This window comes from Oryctolagus cuniculus, chromosome 4, assembly GCF_964237555.1.
Source record: "Oryctolagus cuniculus chromosome 4, mOryCun1.1, whole genome shotgun sequence".
Taxonomy (NCBI): Eukaryota; Metazoa; Chordata; class Mammalia; order Lagomorpha; family Leporidae; genus Oryctolagus; species Oryctolagus cuniculus.
In genome coordinates this window covers 123,703,330-123,721,216 of record NC_091435.1, presented here as the reverse complement: position 1 = coordinate 123,721,216, position 17,887 = coordinate 123,703,330, and the positions used below count along the sequence as shown (strand labels likewise).

Below are 17,887 nucleotides of genomic sequence, written 5' to 3'. Positions count from 1 at the left end.
GGGCTTTGGAGGCTAGAGTTGTGGTATAGGGAGTTAAGCTACCACCTGTGATGCCAGCATCCCATTTGTGCACAGGTTTGAGTCCCAACTGCTCCACTTCCAATCCAGCTCCTTGCTAACATGCCTGAGAAAGCAGCAGAGGATGGCCAAGGTACTTGGGTCCCTGCATCCATATGGGAGACACAGAAGAAGCTCCTGGTTCCTGGCTTCAGTCTGGCCTGCATCTAGCCATTGTGGCCATTTGGGAAGTGGATCAGTGGATAGAAGGTCTCTCTCTTTTTGTGTCTCCCTCATTCTCTAAACTCTGTCTTTAAGATAAATAAATAAATAAATCTTTTTTAAAAAAGGGGGAGGACTTTGGGGCGCATATTTTTTAGAGGTGAACTCTCTCAAGTGTCTGAAATATGAGTCAGTTTTTAAAACTTCATCTGTATCTAGCTTGTAGAAATAAAGGAACTGTATAAAATCAGGTATAACACAAGCCCGGGTCCCCAGTGCTCTCCGTATATGCCACAAGGTCGTTATCAACACGTTCCAGCCATAGAGCAAATCAAAGACAACACAAGACTGGAAGTAAATAAATAAAGCATTTTACAACATTCTGTTTAAAAAATTATGCTGGTAAAAAAAGTGTTTTTTTATTTAAAATGAGATGGTAAGTATTCCTTGGCAGTATAAGTACAGTGGCTTTTTGTAGAATTCGTGTTTTGGGCTTTTCCAAGCAAAGGTATTTGCAGCTTTGTCCAGTGCCTCTTTTAAGCATCTTGTGACACTTCCATCCCCCTTCCTAACAGGGTTGCAGGATTTCTTTGCTGGTAAGAGGATTACTTAGACGATGCCCTTTCTAGAACTCAGAAGATTCCGTGAATAGCAGGAAGAGCAAACAAGAGATGTCAAGGAGAGAGGTGACGAGCAAGGGTTGCACTCCAGAGAAGCTCTCTGGGCAAGGACGGGCCCAGAATGTTCTTAGCCGACACTCATATGGCTGGGGCTGGGGAAGCAGGGTCCTGGGCTCCATTTTCACAGGCAGTAGAGGAGTTAGCCTGCAGCCATCCGTCAAGGGTTAAGCTTTTAGCCCGAGAACTCTGGGTGAGTCAGGGCCAGAGACTGGTAGAGAAATGAGACACCTTATCTCTAATCAGCCCTGCCTCAAAATAGCTCTGTCTTCCCTCAGGCGGAGACTCATCAACCCAGCACAGCACAGTGCAGTGCAGTGCATGGGGGTGCCTGGGCTCCACTTAATCAGAAAGTCAATGAGTATACTTTATTCATCTGGCACAAAGTTAGCTCTCCATGGGTGGAGCAATGCATAATTTAGCAACCCTCAAGACAGCTTGCATAGAATCAGGATGTTCTAGCCAGGAAGGACCTTAGCACTTACCTGAACCAACCCTTCATGTTACAGATGGATAAACTGAGACCCCCAGAGACGAATGATTTGCACAACAGCCCAAAGGGAGTCAGTCAGTGGCTATACTGAGGGCTAAAACCCTGGGCTAGGGCAGACATTCTTTCTCTTGGCGGTACTGCTATACTCAACTGGAAAAAAAAAATCAATAAAATATCCTGGTCTGTCTTCCTTCTGTTGTTAGGTAAGCGCCAAGAGTTCCCCAGTCAACACCTTCCCGGGCAGCTGTTGTTAAACATTTTCATTGTGAGTCTCTCAAACTGCTGTCTTCACAGTCCAGTTTGACTTTTCAGGTTCGATATACGGGCTACCGCTGTCATTTCTTTCCTTGCTTCTGGAAGAGAATATTAAAAATGGATAATTGAAATACTTGAGAGTTTGCTGTTAAGATGGGGTAAAGAAAATGCCCACCAGTCTCATCAGCTGTGCCCCCTGCCAAGGGCTGTGACTCACAGCTCCGAACTTGCTGCCCCATAGACCATCTGTGAGTGGCACAGCGCACACATTCCTATGGCCAAACTGCCTACACCGCCATTTGCATACTGTGCCTCTTTGTGCGTCCTCCACACAGTGTGGGTTCTGTCCAGGGCTGTCTGAGGCACACAAGGTCTAAAGGGGGGTAGGGAAAAGCCAGGGGCTTGCAAAAGACTGCCAAAAACTGGGCAAAGTAATAGGCATTTAGAACACGAACATATACAGGACTGGAATGTGCCGTTAGGAAAGCGCCTAGCTTGAAACACTTGTGTTTCAGTTATTACCATCCAGGACTTTGTGTCAGAGACCGAAGAGAAATAAAATGCTAAGAGACAGGAAATTGAATTTCAACCTTTCATTTCACTGTGATTGTCATCTCTTAAATATCCCCTTTCATTTCATGCATGAGTCACTTGGGTTGGACTTATTACAGCTCTTAGGTGGAAGGAAGGAGATCCCTGGTTGTTCCTCATGTATGGGATCTGTCTCTTCTAGTGAGACTTCAAGCCACTCCTCAACAGGCCCAAGGCTTTACAATTCCCACAACACCTTCCACCTAGGGCTAGATACACAGAAGGTGTTTAATAAATATTTAATAATCATGTTCTTCTGGGTCAACATCACAGTTCTACATTCACTTTGTGCCAAAGTCACATCATATCACATGGGCCCCCACTGTAGATATGAGAAGCCAAAAGGCAAAGAATGGTCATCCAAGGTTCACACTCAATGACTGATGGGGCCAGGCCTCAATCCTAAGTATTCAGAAACTAAATCCAGCCTTCATGACCACTTCTAATAGGACAGAGAGAGTAAAAATTATGCTGAAGATCTTTAAAGTAGGGGCCGACATTTTGAAATAGCAGGTTAAGCCTCCACCTGTGATGCCAGCATCCCATATGGGCACTGGTTCATCACCTGGCTGTTCTGTTTCTGATCCAGCTCCCTGCTAATGCACCTGGAAAGAGTAGTGGAAGATGGCTCGAGTGCTTGGCCCCTGCCACCCATGTGGAAGATCCAGAAGACACTCCTGGCCCAGTCCTGGGCCATTTGGGGAGTGAACAAGTAGATGGAAGATCTCTCTCTTTCTCTCTCTCTCTCTCTCTCTCTCTGCCCTCTGCTTCTGCCTCTCCTTCTCTGTAACTCTTTCAAATAAATCTTTAAAAAAAAATCTTTAAAATCAGTGAAAAGAGTAGTATTAGCTCATGGTTTGATGAGGTTGGGATGGGTCTTATAATTTTCATGGCAATTTTTTGAACAGGGCAATTTAACTGTCTATCCTTAGCTTATTATACAAGCTACACAAAGATTTTTGTATATTTATGTAATTGTAAAACTGTACCACTTTCTCTAGCAGGAATTCAGTCATAATCAATTGTTTCATCAGAATAAAAATAGCTTCCTTTTCAGCTGAAGAACTAAAAGCAGGAGGCAAGTCAATGCCCAGTAAATTAGATAAATCTCTATGAGGTAAGGCTTTGTTGTTCTGCCAGGTATCAACTCTACAACGTATTTTGAACTTTCTCAGTAACGTGAATATTCATGTTCCAAGATTCTGCTACTGAAGAACATCAACTAGCATTCATTGGGCACCTACTGAGAACACAACATGGTTCTAGCCTCAACTAGCTATAGGAGAACCCAGCATTTCTGAATATGAATCACATACCAGAAACTTTAACAGATATTTTACAAGTTATTACATTTAACCCTCATGTCACCCTTATGACTCACAAACACGGACTCTGAGGAGGGGAGAGGTTATTAATTGGCTCAAATTCCCACAGCTACAAAAGGCAAAGCTGGGATTTAAACCACATATTAATGACTCTAACATCCATAGTTTTCCTGCTTTACCAGAGCTTCTCAATTCACTTTAGTATCCCCTAAGGAGCTCTTGTATAATACCAACCCTGGGTCTCATCTTAGACCAGTTGTATGAGAATATCTGAGGATGGAGTCTGGATTTTAAAAATCTCCCTAAGCAATTATAATAAGCAACTGGGGTTGAGAATCCCCGTGAGAGCCTTGTGGTCTCAGTGTCTTCCACTGTGAACTGAAGGGCTGTGACGGACATCTCCAAGGTTACTGTGATGGCCCTGGGGCCTCATGCCACTTGGGCAGCCCCAGTTTGTCTTTGGTATAAGCCCTCACAACACTGCCAGATACGCTCTCAACTGGAGACAAGACTGTAAAGCACACAATTATCTCATATATTCATATGTATATATATATATATTTTAAATCAAAGCAAATTCCTAAAGCTCTAGAAAGACTCCCCTTGCCACAGTGAAATCTCTGATGCCCCAAACTATTCTAGTGCTATTCCTTTGCCACCATCACATCAAAAAAAAAAAAAAAAAACAAAAAACAAAAAAAACCTTTTTTAAATATTCAGAATCTTTGACCCAGAGTTATTCTTCTAAAAATATATTTTCAGGAGATAAACCAAAAGTTTCGGGTTTCCCAAACCAAAAGTAGAAAAAGCTTTAAGAAAGATGTCTTCTGCAGTGTTATTTATCATAGAAGAAAACTGGAAATAACTCATTTCTAACGGTAGGGAAATGATTTAGTAAAATAAGATGTAGCCTTCTTTTTTTATTTTATTTTATTTTATTTTATTTTATTTTATTTTGACAGGCAGAGTGGACAGTGAGAGAGAGAGACAGAGAGAAAGGTCTTCCTTTGCCGTTGGTTCACCCTCCAATGGCCGCCGCGGCCGGCGCACCACGCTGATCTGAAGGCAGGAGTCAGGTGCTTCTCCTGGTCTCCCATGGGGTGCAGGGCCCAAGCACCTGGGCCATCCTCCACTGCACTCCCTGGCCACAGCAGAGGGCTGGCCTGGAAGAGGGGCAACCGGGACAGAATCTGGCGCCCCGACCGGGACTAGAACCTGGTGTGCCGGCGCCGCTAGGCGGAGGATTAGCCTAGTGAGCCGTGGCGCTGGCAGATGTAGCCTTCTAAATGGAAAAATGGCCATTACAAATTATATCTATGCACAACTTCTAAATATTAATATAAATATCTGCTATAATTCTGAGTGAAAAATATAGCATACAGAATCACAGAGTTGGAGCCAGGATTGTGACAGAGTGGGTTAAGCCACCACCTGCAACACCAGCATCCCATATCAGAGCACTGGTTAGAGTCCCCGCTGATCTGCTTCCAAGACACTTCCCTTTTTTTTTGACAGTCAGAGTGGACAGTGAGAGAGAGAGACAGAGAGAAAGGTCTTCCTTTGCCGTTGGTTCACCCTACAATGGCTGCCGCGGCCAGTGCGCTGCGGCCGGCGCACTGCGCTGATCCGATGGCAGGAGCCAGGTACTTATCCTGGTCTCCCATGGGGTGCAGGGCCCAAGCACTTGGGCCATCCTCCACATCCTCCACTCCCTGGCCACAGCAGAGAGCTGGCCTGGAAGAGGGGCAACCGGGACAGAATCCGGTGCCCCAACCGGGACTAGAACCCGGTGTGCTGGCGCCGCAAGGTGGAGGATTAGCCTATTGAGCCACGGCGCCAGCCCAGATACTTCCCTTCTAATGCGCCTGGAAAAGCAAAGGATGATGGCCCAAGAGTTTGGGGCCCTGCCACCCACATGGGAGGCTCAGATGGAGTTCCAGCTTCTGGCTTCATCCTGGCCTAGCCCTGGCTATTGCAGCCATCTGGGAAGTGAACCAGCAAATGAAAGATTTCTCTCCTCTGTGTCTCTCCCTCTCTGTCATTTTGCCTTTAAAATAAATACATGTTGGGGCTGAAGCTGTGGTGTAGCAAGTAAAGCCACTGCCTGCAGTGGCAGCATCCCATACGGGCACCAGTTCGAGTCCCAGCAGCTCCACTTCTGATCCAGCTCTCTGCCATGGCCTGGGAAAGCAGTAGAAGATGGCCCAAGTCTTTGGGCCTCTGCACACACATGGGAAGACCCGGAGGAAGCTCTGGGCTCCTGGCTTCCAATTGGCAGTTTCCGCTGTTGCAGCCATCTGGGGAGTGAAGCAGTGGATGGAAGACGGCGCTCTCTCTCTGCCTCTGCCTTTCTGTGACTTTGCCTTTCAAATAAGTAAATAAATCTTTTTTAAAAATGTGTATATGAATTGGCTTGATATAACTAATAATTTAAGGTAGACTATGAACATAGGGATAAGTTAGACTTTGATAGTAATTTATATGGGTCAACTCAAGGTCAGTGACTAGAAGGCTATATTAAAAAATCTAGGGTTGGCGCCGTGGCACAGAAGGTTAAACCCCTGCCTGAGGCTTCAACATCCCATCTGGGCGCCGGTTGAAGTCTCAGATGCTCCGACTCTGATCCAGCTTTCTGCTGTGGCCTGGGAAAGCAGAGAACGATGGCCCAAGTCCTTGGGCCCCTGCACCCACACAGGGGACCCAAAAGAAGCTACTGGCTCCTGGCTTTGCATCAGCCCAGCTCTGGCCATTGCTGCCATTTGGGGAGTGAACCAGCAGGTGGAAGATCTCTGTCTCTCTCTCCTTCTCTCTATCCATTTCAAATAAATAAATACATTTTTAAAAATATAAATGGAAAAAAAAAAACCTAAGGTCAAAAACTAATTAGATGGCCAGTGCTGCAGCTCACTAGGCTAATCCTCTGCCTACGGCGCCGGCGCTCCGGGTTCTAGTCCTGATTGGGGGCCCGGTTCTGTCCCAGTTGCTCCTCTTCCAGTCCAGCTCTCTGCTGTGGCCCGGGAAGGCGGTGGAGGATGAGCCAAGTGCTTGGGCCCCTGCACCCGCATGGGAGACCAGGAGCAAGCACCTGGCTCCTGGCTTCGGATCGGCGCACCACTGGCCACAGCAGCCATTTGGGGGGTGAACCAATGGAAGAAAGACCTTTCTCTCTCTCTCACTAACTCTGCCTGTCAAAAAAAAAAAAAAAAAAAAAAAAAAAAAACTACTTAGGAAGCAACCCAGTACCCAGTACCTATGTAATTTGAAGAACAAGGGCTAACAATCCACTCTCAAAAAAAAAAAAGAACACCAATAAGCAAAGAACTCCCATCACACATCTGCTTCAAAATAGCATGTATCCCAAATCAGACATTTCTTTACAAGTAAATGTTACAGTGTTAGTAACCATAGAGACACCATCAGGATGAATTCCAAACATGTTGCTAACTTTCATAATGTAACCCCAGCCTTGATGCATCCATTTTAATCTCTGGGCTTTAAGAACATCTACACTTTAATTTTCATCTTCTTCATAATTGGTATGGTCTCTCTTTTGTGGCAAACGTTTATCTGGTTGTCCCCATCAAGGAATCACTTGAGAGAGCTCCCATGGACTAGGTCACTCCTCAAGTGCCTGTAACATCCGGGGCAGGGCCAGCCAAAGCCAGGGGCTGGAAACTCCAACCCATCACCTACTACTAACTACCTCCTAGTGTGCACCTCAACAGGAAGCAGAGAGGCCAGCATTGTGGCATAGTGGGTAAAATCGCCAACTGTGATTCTGGCATCCCATGTGGGTGCTGGTTCAAGTCCCAGCTGCTCGATTTCTGATCCAGCTCCCTGCTAACGTGCCTGGGAAAAGCAGTGGAAGATGGCCCAAGTACTTGGGCCCCTGCACTTGCGTGGAAGATTGCGGCCATCTGGGGAGTGAACCAGCAGATGGAAGATCTTTCTTTCTCTCTCTCTCTGTATGTGTCTTCCTCTCTCTGTGTAACTCTTTCAAATAAATAAATAAATGTGTAATCAATTAAAAAAAAAACAGGAAGCAGAACCAGGACTAGAACCCAGGCACTCTGATATGGGATGTAGGCATCCACAAGCAATATCTTCTTAACTGCTGACCCAATGCTGGGTCCTGCTTGCGTTCAGCATTCATCGGGAGCATTAATTTTTCAATGTAAGTATTAAACCCTCTGAATTGACATTCCTCCACGGAGATCTTCACTTGACAGGAATCTCTGCTCTGCTGTTTGGAAACTTTCTCTTTAAACTGACAAATCCAGATACCCGTGCTCTTCCCTAGTGATTTTCTTTTCTTCTTGCAGCTGTCTCTTAGTTTCCCGGTTCAGTCCACTGTACATGAAGTTCAAATGCAGCAGGTTCCAGGATCACAGAATCTTGTGCATGTCCTTACAGCACCAAGTGGCTCCCTGGAGGCCCACGCAGGGCGTTTTGGAGCCGGAGCCCGGGACCCATGTTCAGACCACGCCGCTCTCGTCCAGCCGGGAGGGTTGCCTAAGGCAGGCGGGACGAGTGCTCACGCAGCTGGTTTCGTGGGCGAGGCCTTCCACCAGAACTGTCAGGCCTCTGGTGCCCGCCTCCCCTTGGCCAGCGCCGCTGCCGCCAGGTTCTGTGAATGCACGGGCCTCAAGGACTGGTGTCCCTTGGACAGCTGCTGTTGCAATGAGGAGTTCAGTTTTCAAGATTAGACAGATTAAAGCTTGTACTTCTGCAAAGAACAAGTGGCTGCTCAGCAATCCGGGCACTACTGGGAAGACTTTAGGTGGTAGGCTGCCGGCTTCTGGTTGCGAGGGGTCGTACTTTGGGGTTGATGCAAGTCAGGAGCCCTGTAACCCCCTCCCGGAACTAAACCCCAGGACCCTGCCCCCCACCCTGTAGAGAACTCGAAGCTTCTTTAGGCCAAGTTTTACAGTGCAGGATGTCCTGGGACACACTTCGTGACTAATTAGTAAATTTTGGCCATCTGATAATTCTCTTAAGAAGAACTAATAACATTTAATGTGATGATGATAATAATTTAGGAAGGCTATGGTGAATCTTCTTTTCTTCGGTCTCTAATTTTAAAAAATTCAGAGTAAGTGCCCTTTCTGCTGTTTTGTTTTGTTTTGTTTTTAAGATTTATTTATTTATTTGAAAAGCAGAGTTACAGAGAAGCAGAAGCAGCGAGAGAGGTCTTCTATCCTCTGGTTCACTCCCCAGATGGCCACAGAGGCCAGAGCTGTGCTGATCAGAAGCCAGGAGCCAGGAGTTTCTTCTGGGTCTCCCACATGGATGCAGGGGCACTTGGGCCATCTTCCACTGTTTTCCCAGGCCATAGCAGAGAGCTGGATCGGAAGCGGAATGGCTAGGTCTTGAACAAGTGCTTACATGGGATGCAGGCATTGCAGGATGTGGCTTTACCTGCTACGCCACAGCACTGACCCCAGGATTTTTTTTTTTTTAACAGGCAGAGTGGACAGTGAGAGAGAGAGACAGAGAGAAAGGTCTTCCTTTGCAGTTGGTTCACCCTCCAATGGCCGCCGCGGCCGGCGCACCGCGCTAATCCGATGGCAGGAGCCAGGAGCCAGGTGCTTTTCCTGGTCTCCCATGGGGTGCAGGGCCCAAGCACCTAGGCCATCCTCCTCTGCATTCCCTGGCCACAGCAGAGAGCTGGCCTGGAAGAGGGGCAACCGGGACAGAATCCGGCGCCCCAACTGGGACTAGAACCCAGTGTGCCGGCGCCGCTAGGCGGAGGATTACCCTAGTGAGCCGCGGCGCCAGCTTTTTTTAAGATTTATTTTATTTTATTTGAAAGACAGAGTTACAGAGAGAGGTAGAAACAGAGAGAGAGAGGTCTTCCACCTGCTGATTCACTCCCCAGATGGCTGCAATGGCCGGAGCTGCCCCAATCCGAAGCCAGGAGCCAGGAGCTTCTTCCAGGTCTCCCATGTGGGGGCAGGGGCGCAAGGACTTGGGCCATCTTCCACTGCTTTCCCAGACTATAACAGAGAGCTGGATCAGAAGTGGAGCAGCTGGGTTTCGAACCGGTGCCCATATGGGATGCCGGTGCTTCAGGCCAGGGCTTTAACCTCCTGTGCCACAGCACCAGCCCCTGGGGATATTTTTTTTTTTTTTAACTTCAGAAAACAAAGCTAACTATTCCAGATTTTTTTTTCCAAAAATCAATTCAGTCCACAACTGGGGTTTTATTTTTCTAGATTGAATGTCTATTGAAGTTTGCACAAATTCCTTTCAACACAGTATCTTCTATCCAAATAGAAGGACAAACTTGTACTCACATTTTACATATATTGCATACACATCAACTTGTTCATGTCAAACAATCTTATTAGAAAAACTATTAAATGGTGCTGTTAAAGTTTACCTTTGTATTTTAAAAGGGGATTAGGTGGGTGATGTCAAAAGAATTAGCAGAGGTAAGATATAGGGTACAGGGCTTGGCACTTCTGTAAACTTTCCCCACTCTGGAATCGCGGTGGGCTCTTCCTGGACTCAGTCACACTGGTATTCCACAGAGAGACTTCCTGGCATCATGACATGATGCCCTGAGTTTCTAACCAGTGTCATTTTAAAACCTGATTCTCCATAAAACTGCCATAAACATTTTACTGCTTAATATTAAAAAAAAACTAACAAATAATTTCAACTTGGACTTTAGTACAAGAATAAAGTTTGGGGGCCAGGATGGTGTAGAGGGCAAATTTACCACCTATGATTCCAGTGTCCCATATAGGCACCGGTTCAAGTCCCAGCTGCTCTACTTCCAATCCAGCTCCTTGCTAATATGCCTGGGAAGGCAGTGGAAGATGGCACAAGTCCTTGGGCCCCTGCACCCATGTGGGAGACCTGGAAGAAGCTCCTGGCTCCTGGCTTCAGTGTGGTTTAACTTTGGCTGCTGGGGCCATCTGGGGAGTGAACCAGTGGATGGAAGGTCTCTCTCTTTCCTTCTCTCTCTCTCTCCCTCTCTCCCTCTGTGTGTGTGTGTGTGTGTGTGTGTGTATCTGCCTCTCTCTGTAACTCTTTCAAATAAATAAATGTCTTTTAAAAAAAGGAATAAAGTTTGGCTATGCTTTCTTTTATCAGTTAATGACAGCCATTGAGTACATGAGACCATTCTTTTGCCTTCACTGCCAGGAATCTCAGAGCTTACTTTTCTACTCAATTTCAAGAATCCCCTTAGCCTGGGTTTTCTGACATAGTTCCCATTCTATATCACCCTTGTCCCCATCTGCCACCAGATTTTTCTTTCTTGAACTTATTTATCGTTTGTTTAAGGTACTCATACCTTTTTTAAAAAAAAATATTTATTTGAAAGGCAGAGTTACAGAGAGAGGGAGAGACAACAAGAGAAGTCTTCCATCCCTAAATTCACTCCCTAAATGGCTGCAATGGTTAGGGCCACCAAATGGCCACAATGACCAGGGCAGGGCCAGGTCAAAGTCAGGAGCCAGGAGCTTCATTTAGGTCTTAAACCTGGATGCAGGGTCCAATGACTTGGGCCATCTTCGCTCTGCTTTCCCAGGTGCGTTAGCAGGGAGCTGGATTGGAAGTGGAGCAGCCGGGACTCAACCAGCACCCATATGGGATGCTGGCATTAATCAGTGGCTTTACCCCACTATGCTACCAATTCCCCCTCCCCCATATCTTTTACAACCCCTTCAAAACGTCCTGTAAGTAGGAGGATATAACAATTAATTATTCTGGACAGGCCCCAGATGTTTTTTCACTATGCTTTAAAAGGCATGTGCAGTTCTGTTCTGCACAATTTTGGTGTTTGTCCAGGTGACATTCACCTGCAAGGCATTTTACCAAAGGCCAACCTGCCCCTCTCTCCCCTAAGAAAGCGTGTCTAGTCTAATGAATTAGTCTTTTGAGTGAGTCACTCAGAAGCTTCAGTGCTTTTTAAATCAGTAACAGCTGCCTCGCAGGCAGCACACCTTGCAGCTGTGGGAGCCGCACCCAGCACCCAGACCCTGGGCAACACAGCTGCTCTGGGGTGTGCTGGGCCAATTTATGAATCATTCCTTGTTTTTCCTCAAATAGTAGCACAGGTTTCCTCCCTCTCAAGTGTCAGGAGTTGAACTCACTGTTCAAAGAAGTTTAGTAAGTGTGCTTTCTCCATCATAGAACTTCCCCACTATTAATTTCTTCAAAGTTGCCTGCCAATTGGGAGGAGAACTGTATTTATAACACACTCAAGAAGCAACTAGGAGAAACTCATTCAGGTTCTAGAGAACCTTAGAGGAAAGGCTGGAGGAGATCAGGAAAGGGGTGAATATGTCTTTTTTTTTTTTTTTACTTTAAGATGTATTTATTTATTTGAAAGTCAGAGTTATGAGAGGAGAGGCAGAGAGAGAGAGAGATATTCCATCTGCTGGTTCACTCCCCAGATGCCACAATGGCCAGAGCTGTGCTGATCTGAAGCCAGGAGCCAGGAGCTTCTTCTGGGTCTCCCACATAGGCACAGGGGCCCAAGGACTTGGGCCATCTTTTACTGCTTTCCCAGGCCATAGCAGAGAGCTGGATGGGAAATGGAGCAGCTGGGATGCTAACCAGCACCCATATGGGATGCCGGCACTTCAGGCCAGGGCTTTACCTGCTACACCACAGCGCCAGCCCCTGGGTCTGTCTTGAATCTTGGCTCTGTGTGAGGCACTATCCCTGGTGCTTGGCCAATGTCTTCCAGACTTCTCAACTGGTCTCCGAGGCAGGCATATTTATACTCATTTTCCAGATGGGCTAAAGGCCTTGCTAAAGTTCTATCACTATTGTCTAAATCTAGGTTGTGCTCCTGTAAGAGAATACCACAGACAGGATCATTATAAGCAATAGAGATGTATTTCATGTGGTTCTGGAAGCTGAAAGTCCAAGTGCAAGATGTGGCAGGTTGGGTATCTGATAAGGACTGGGTCTCTTCCAAGAGGGCACCTCAAAAGCTGCATCCTAGGGCCAGCGCTGTGGCGCAGCAGGTAGAGCTGCCTCCTTGGGGGCCGGCACGTGGCGCAGTAGGTTAATCTTCCACCTGTGGCGCCAGCTTCCCATATGGGTGCCAGTTCTAGTCCCTGCTGCTCCACTTCCAGTCCAGCTCTCTGCTGTGGCCTGGGAAAGCAGTAGAAGATGGCCCAAGTTCTTGGGTCCCTGCACCCATGTGGGAGACCGGGAAGAAACGCCTGGCTCCTGGCTTTGGATCGGCACAGCTCTAGCCGTTGCAGCCATTTGGAGGGTGAACCAACGGAAGGAAGACCTTTCTCTCCTTTTCTCCCTCTCACTGTCTGTAACTCTAAATCTCAAATAAAATAAAAATAAAATCTTAAAAAAAAAAAAAAACGCCTGCAGTGCCAGCATCCCATATGAGCACCGGTTCAAGTCCCAGCTGCTCCTCTTCTGATCCTGCTCTCTGCTATGGCTTGGGAATGCAGTACAAGATGGCCCAAGTCCTTAGGCCCCCTGCACAGCAGACCTAGAAGAAGCTCCTAGCTCCTGGCTGCAGATCGGCTCAGCTCTGGCCATGACCATTTGGGGAGTGAACCAATGATGGAAGATCTCTCTCTCTCTCTCTCTCTCTCTGCCTCTGCCTCTCTCTAACTCTGTCTTTCAAATAAATAAATAAATCTTAAAAAAAAAAAAAAAAAAGCTGTGTCCTCTGGGGCGGCAGAATAATGTTCCTCACCTGGCGAGAGAAGGGGGTTCCACAAATCCCTTTTCCAGTGGCATTACAGCATTGTGAGAATGTAGCCCATGACCTTAAACACCTTCCTTAATTAGGCCACAGATTCCTGCTCTGGGAATTAAATTTCAACATGAGTTTTAGAGGAGACAAAAGCTTTCACTCATAGTGACTATTAAGTGGTTAATCCTGGATTCCAGCCCAGGTTGATAATTGAGCATGTCCATTCCACATTCACCATAGAAACTGCCCTAGACAGCAAGGCTGTCACCACGACGCTCCCACAGGCTGGGTGCACAGGGGCCTGTCGTGCGGCCACAAGCAAGGAGGCCAGAGGGCTGACCTGCAAATTCCAGCCCCGCCCATGGCATGACCTTGGACGGATCGCTTCACGAGGTACCTGTTGTTTCACCACCTGTACAGTGGAGATAGTTGTTTTGAGGAGCAAACTAGTTCATCGTGGCACAGTGTAAGCATTCAACAGGGGTTGGATGCGTTCATGCTGCCATAAAAGCGAGTTGGGGGAGTGGCTTCATCAGATGAATGCTCATGCCGCCTTCTCCCTGATAAAGAGCCTTGTGTTCCCCACTTCCACTCTCCCCCAGCCCCAGCCCACCCGTGATCGATAATAAGCTTTCCATCTCAAGATCCTTAACTATAACACACCTGCAAAGTCCCTGTTGCTCAAATGCTCTATTAAGAGGTTTTGGGATTTGGAGAGTGGACATCCTCGGGGGACCATGATTCTCCATAGGCCCAGGTATATGCGCTGGCCCCCAGGTGCACGTCCCAGAGAACACCTTCTCCCTCGCCTCCGGGTCAGCGGGCAGAAGGATGGCCAAGAGGAAGGAGGCTCCATGGAATCCTGGAGGGCAGTACGTGGCCGGTCCACCCTTCAGTTCCTACATCTGTGAGGGTATAGAGTGAGCTGTTCTCTAACACCCCTCCCAGGGCTAAATCCTCTGCTCCTTTGATCTTTTGGAAAAACATTCAAAGAAATCTGGCTGTTGAACTCAAGCAACCAAACTGATTTTTGCCGTACCGTGCACTGCCAGACCCCGGGGCTGAGCGGGCTTCTACTGCCCACATTGTGGAAGGCAGGAGAGGGATGAAGAAAGGATGTGGACGCCAGGTGGAGGCCCCAGCTGAGAGGCCTCTTGCAGCCAGGCCAGGCAGAGTCTGTATCGGAGGCCTCGGGCAGTTGTAAGCCAGAGGGCAAAGACAGCTGCTGGCCCAGAGCTGCCAAGGCGGTCCACGGAAGCCCCGGCAGGCAGAACGAGTCATGGCCAGGCTACAGGCCCACTGCCCAGAGCCCCAGAGGCTTAGAGGAGCAGGCTTCAGAGCACTGGGGGCAACAGGAACCCAGACGCCCCCTCTCAGGTGTCCTTCCTACCGACCTTCCCCGTCGCGCGACACCTCTGGCTCGCTGGGTGTTTCTCTGTTTTTCCTGCTGCTCTGACAAATCTCATTGTTTAGGGGACCCAGTTCTATCTCCAGTCTGGTCTTAACGCTAGGATTTAGGGGGCTGGTGCTGTGGCCACAGCCTGCATTACCAGCATCCTGTATGGGTGCCGGTTCAAGTCCCAGCTGGTCCACTTCCGGTCCAGCTCCTTGTTAATGCAGCAGAAGATGGCCCAAGTGTTTGGGCCCCTGCACCCATGTGGGAGACCAGGAAGAAGCTCCTTGCTCCTGGTTTTGGCCTGGCCTGGCCACTGCAGCCATCTGGGGAGTGAACCAGTGGATAGATCTCTCTCTTCCTGTAACTCTGTCTTTCAAATTAAATAAATAAACCTTAAAAATAACAACAACAAAAGAAGTTAAATTTTACTTTGTGCCCTTGACCTGTGGGACTTCCTGAAGACGCCTCTAGCTGCCTTTCCCTCCCCTGTCCCAGGTAGTGTCATCTCCCAGTCAGGGCTTCGGGCCATGAACTGGGGAATCAGGGCTTCCTGCGTTTGTCCTGGGCCAGCTGTGGGGCGGGCTGCAGGTCGCACTGTCTCTTTGGTCTTGTTGGGGTTGGACTGTATTTGCCCCCCAAGTCCTCCCCAGGGCCAGGATGAGGGGCTGCAGCCTCAAACCCTCTTCTGTCCTGGAATCAGCCATCGTGCGGCAGCGCTCAGCTGGGCTCAGCCTGGGAAAAGTCCTGGCTTGACGCCACCCTGTCTGACCTCCCAGGAAGGTGCTGAATCCAAGCCTCAGGAATGCATCCTGCCAAGGGCTCCCTTCCCTTCCTCTTCTAAAAAACGAGTTATTGGAAAGACAGAGATAGAGTGTGCGGGGAGATCTTCATCAGCTGGTTCACTCCCTAGAGGGCACCACAGCCGGGGCAGGGCCAGGCTGAAGCCAAGAGCCCAGGAACGCCACCCAGGTCTCCCACATGGGGGGCAGGGGCCCACGTACTTGGCCCGCCATCCACCCCCGCCCAGGGTACTACGGAGCAGACAGCGCCCAGTATGGGCAATCTGGTTCCAAGCCAGAGCCTCCTCTCTTCTCCATCCGGGTTCTCAGTCTCTCTCCTTGCAGTGTAGACTGGACTACCGCCTCCACTCACCAATCCCGCAGGGCGTCAGGGCTGGGCCGGTGGAGAACAGCAACTGAACTGTGACTCTCATTCCTCAGCCATGTGACAGTCAGGCCGGGCGCCAGAGCAGCGCTGAGGTCAAGCCGTGTGCCAGGGGGCGGGACTGGAGGGCGCTGCTCCGCGGGTGGCCGGCACCCTGGCCCCTGGAGCAGCTGCGTCCCCCACCCCCACCCCCACCCCCGTCCCACCGCCACCTCTCTGCTCTGAGGCCGCTCTGTGAGGCATCTCCCCTGCCTCTGGCCCGCCCTCACCTTGCCAAGGCTGCTTATTCCCACACCTCAGGTCGTCACCTCTTGCCACATCCCCTTCAGCTCCACTTGGAATCGTCCGTTTCCTTAAACATGAGCCCTCATTCTGCAAGGAAATTCTTTTTCTTTTTTTCACGTGTGAGTGTGGGCACCGCCCTCACCTTTGTGGACTGAATACAGGTATCTGTGCTGTAAACACACTTGGCCTTCCGGAGAGGAGACGGGGTGTGTGCTCAGCTGCGGGGGTGAGGGTGGAGAGAGAAAGGCCTGCTGTTCTCCGCTGCCAGGCCCGGCCCGGCCCGAGATCGGATCGGGACCTGCCTGGTGTTTGGTTGGGTTTGCGGCCTCTCTGCCTTGCCACCTTGCTGGGCACTCAGGCGCTCCGTCCGGAGGCACTTTTTCTTGCAATCCTCGTGGCGCGGTGAATAGCCTTTTGTGTGCCTTGGATGTGCCTGTGCAGTGCCCCGGGGAGGGGCCGAGCGTGGCGCCCACCCTCCCATCCACCCGGCTCACGCACGTGGTCCAGGGAGCGCGTGAACAAAGGCATGCTTGGCCCCGAGGGAGGCTGGGGCAGGGGCTGGCGCGGAATGTGCCGGCCCTCCCCGCCGGGCTGCGGAAGGCCGCGCCGCGCCGCAGCGGGGGCTGCAGGGCTGCTGCCCCCCGGCGGTGGTTCCGGAGCCGGCGCGGCGACCTCAGAGCTGACCCCTCGGAGTCGCCACCTGCCTTGGAGGGAGGAGCAGCCGGGGAGAGTCTGACAGCCCGCCTCTGCCGCGGGGAGCCCCTTCCCTGGCCCCTGAGTGGAGCAGTGAGCCCCACCCCATCCGCCGGCTTCCTGGGCCTGATGTTGTGAGAAGCAAACATTACACTCTCCGAGGAGACGCTGGGCGAAGCTGGAGGTGCCGGTTGCACCCCCGACCTCATTTCCCATAAACATTCGTGACCTCGTGCCGCCCCCTAGTGGCCAAACTGCTCCTCACCAGTCATTTCCGTTCAAATCATAAGAAAATTTTAAATAACGAAAGTAATGAATAACAATACATAGTAATGGTCCAGCCCTATTCTTTTCGTTTTTATATTGTAGTGCAACGTATAAATTAACTATATTTTTTTGACCGAGGAAAGGGCCCATGGAGGCAAAAGTGCACGATGCGGACCTTGGAACCAAAGTGGGAGGCCTTGGTGGCCGCCCGGCCGCTGGCGGCTCCTCTGAGCCCTCGGAGCCGCCGCCTGCCCGGGCCTCGCCGAAAGGGCCCAAGCAGGGCCCAGCCGGCACACCGGCCGCTCCTCGGGCCCCTGGCGGCTGCAAGGCGTGTGTTAGAGGCGAGCACTCGGGGACTATGTTCGTGTCTGCCTCGTGCGGCCTCACGGGCTGCTCCCCTCAGCCCTGGGCGGGGGGACTGTCCTTAGTTCCCCATGAGGAACTCGGGGTCCCAGGTCACATGCCGCGAGGAGGGAAGAGCTGGAACCCAGATTCTGACGTCAAACCCCGCAGTTTCTGAGTTCCACACCGGGTGGGCCCCCATCCTGGCGGCGCCAGGAGGAAGTACGCACGGCAGGGAGCAAATGCGGCAGAACCGGACCCAGGGGCCACCATCTGGTCACCATGCACCCGGACCCGCGGAGAGGCCCTGCTCCAGCCCCGGGCAGGTTCTGGGCTGCAGAGCCTTTCCGTCTCTCTCCCCTCAGCAGCAGCGTGGGCGGAGAACGGTGGGACTGAGGAGGGTGCTGTCCACTTGGTGCCACCTGTCCGTCTTGCTTGAGCGAAGCCCGAAGCACGACAATGAACCACACTCAGGTCAGAACACGCTCTTAC

The 17,887-nt window shown here is 50.0% G+C and overlaps 1 long non-coding RNA gene across 1 annotated transcript; it reads right to left on the bottom strand.

Annotated features, from left to right (window-relative positions):
• Window positions 1-613: 613 nt before the first annotated feature.
• On the bottom strand, window positions 614-13,824 carry LOC138849355 (uncharacterized). The gene is made up of 2 exons (XR_011388102.1): window positions 13,249-13,824; window positions 614-1,742 (listed from the first exon to the last, which is right to left on the bottom strand). It is a non-coding gene; the product is annotated as an uncharacterized lncRNA (long non-coding RNA).
• Between the last annotated feature and the right edge of the window lie 4,063 nt (window positions 13,825-17,887).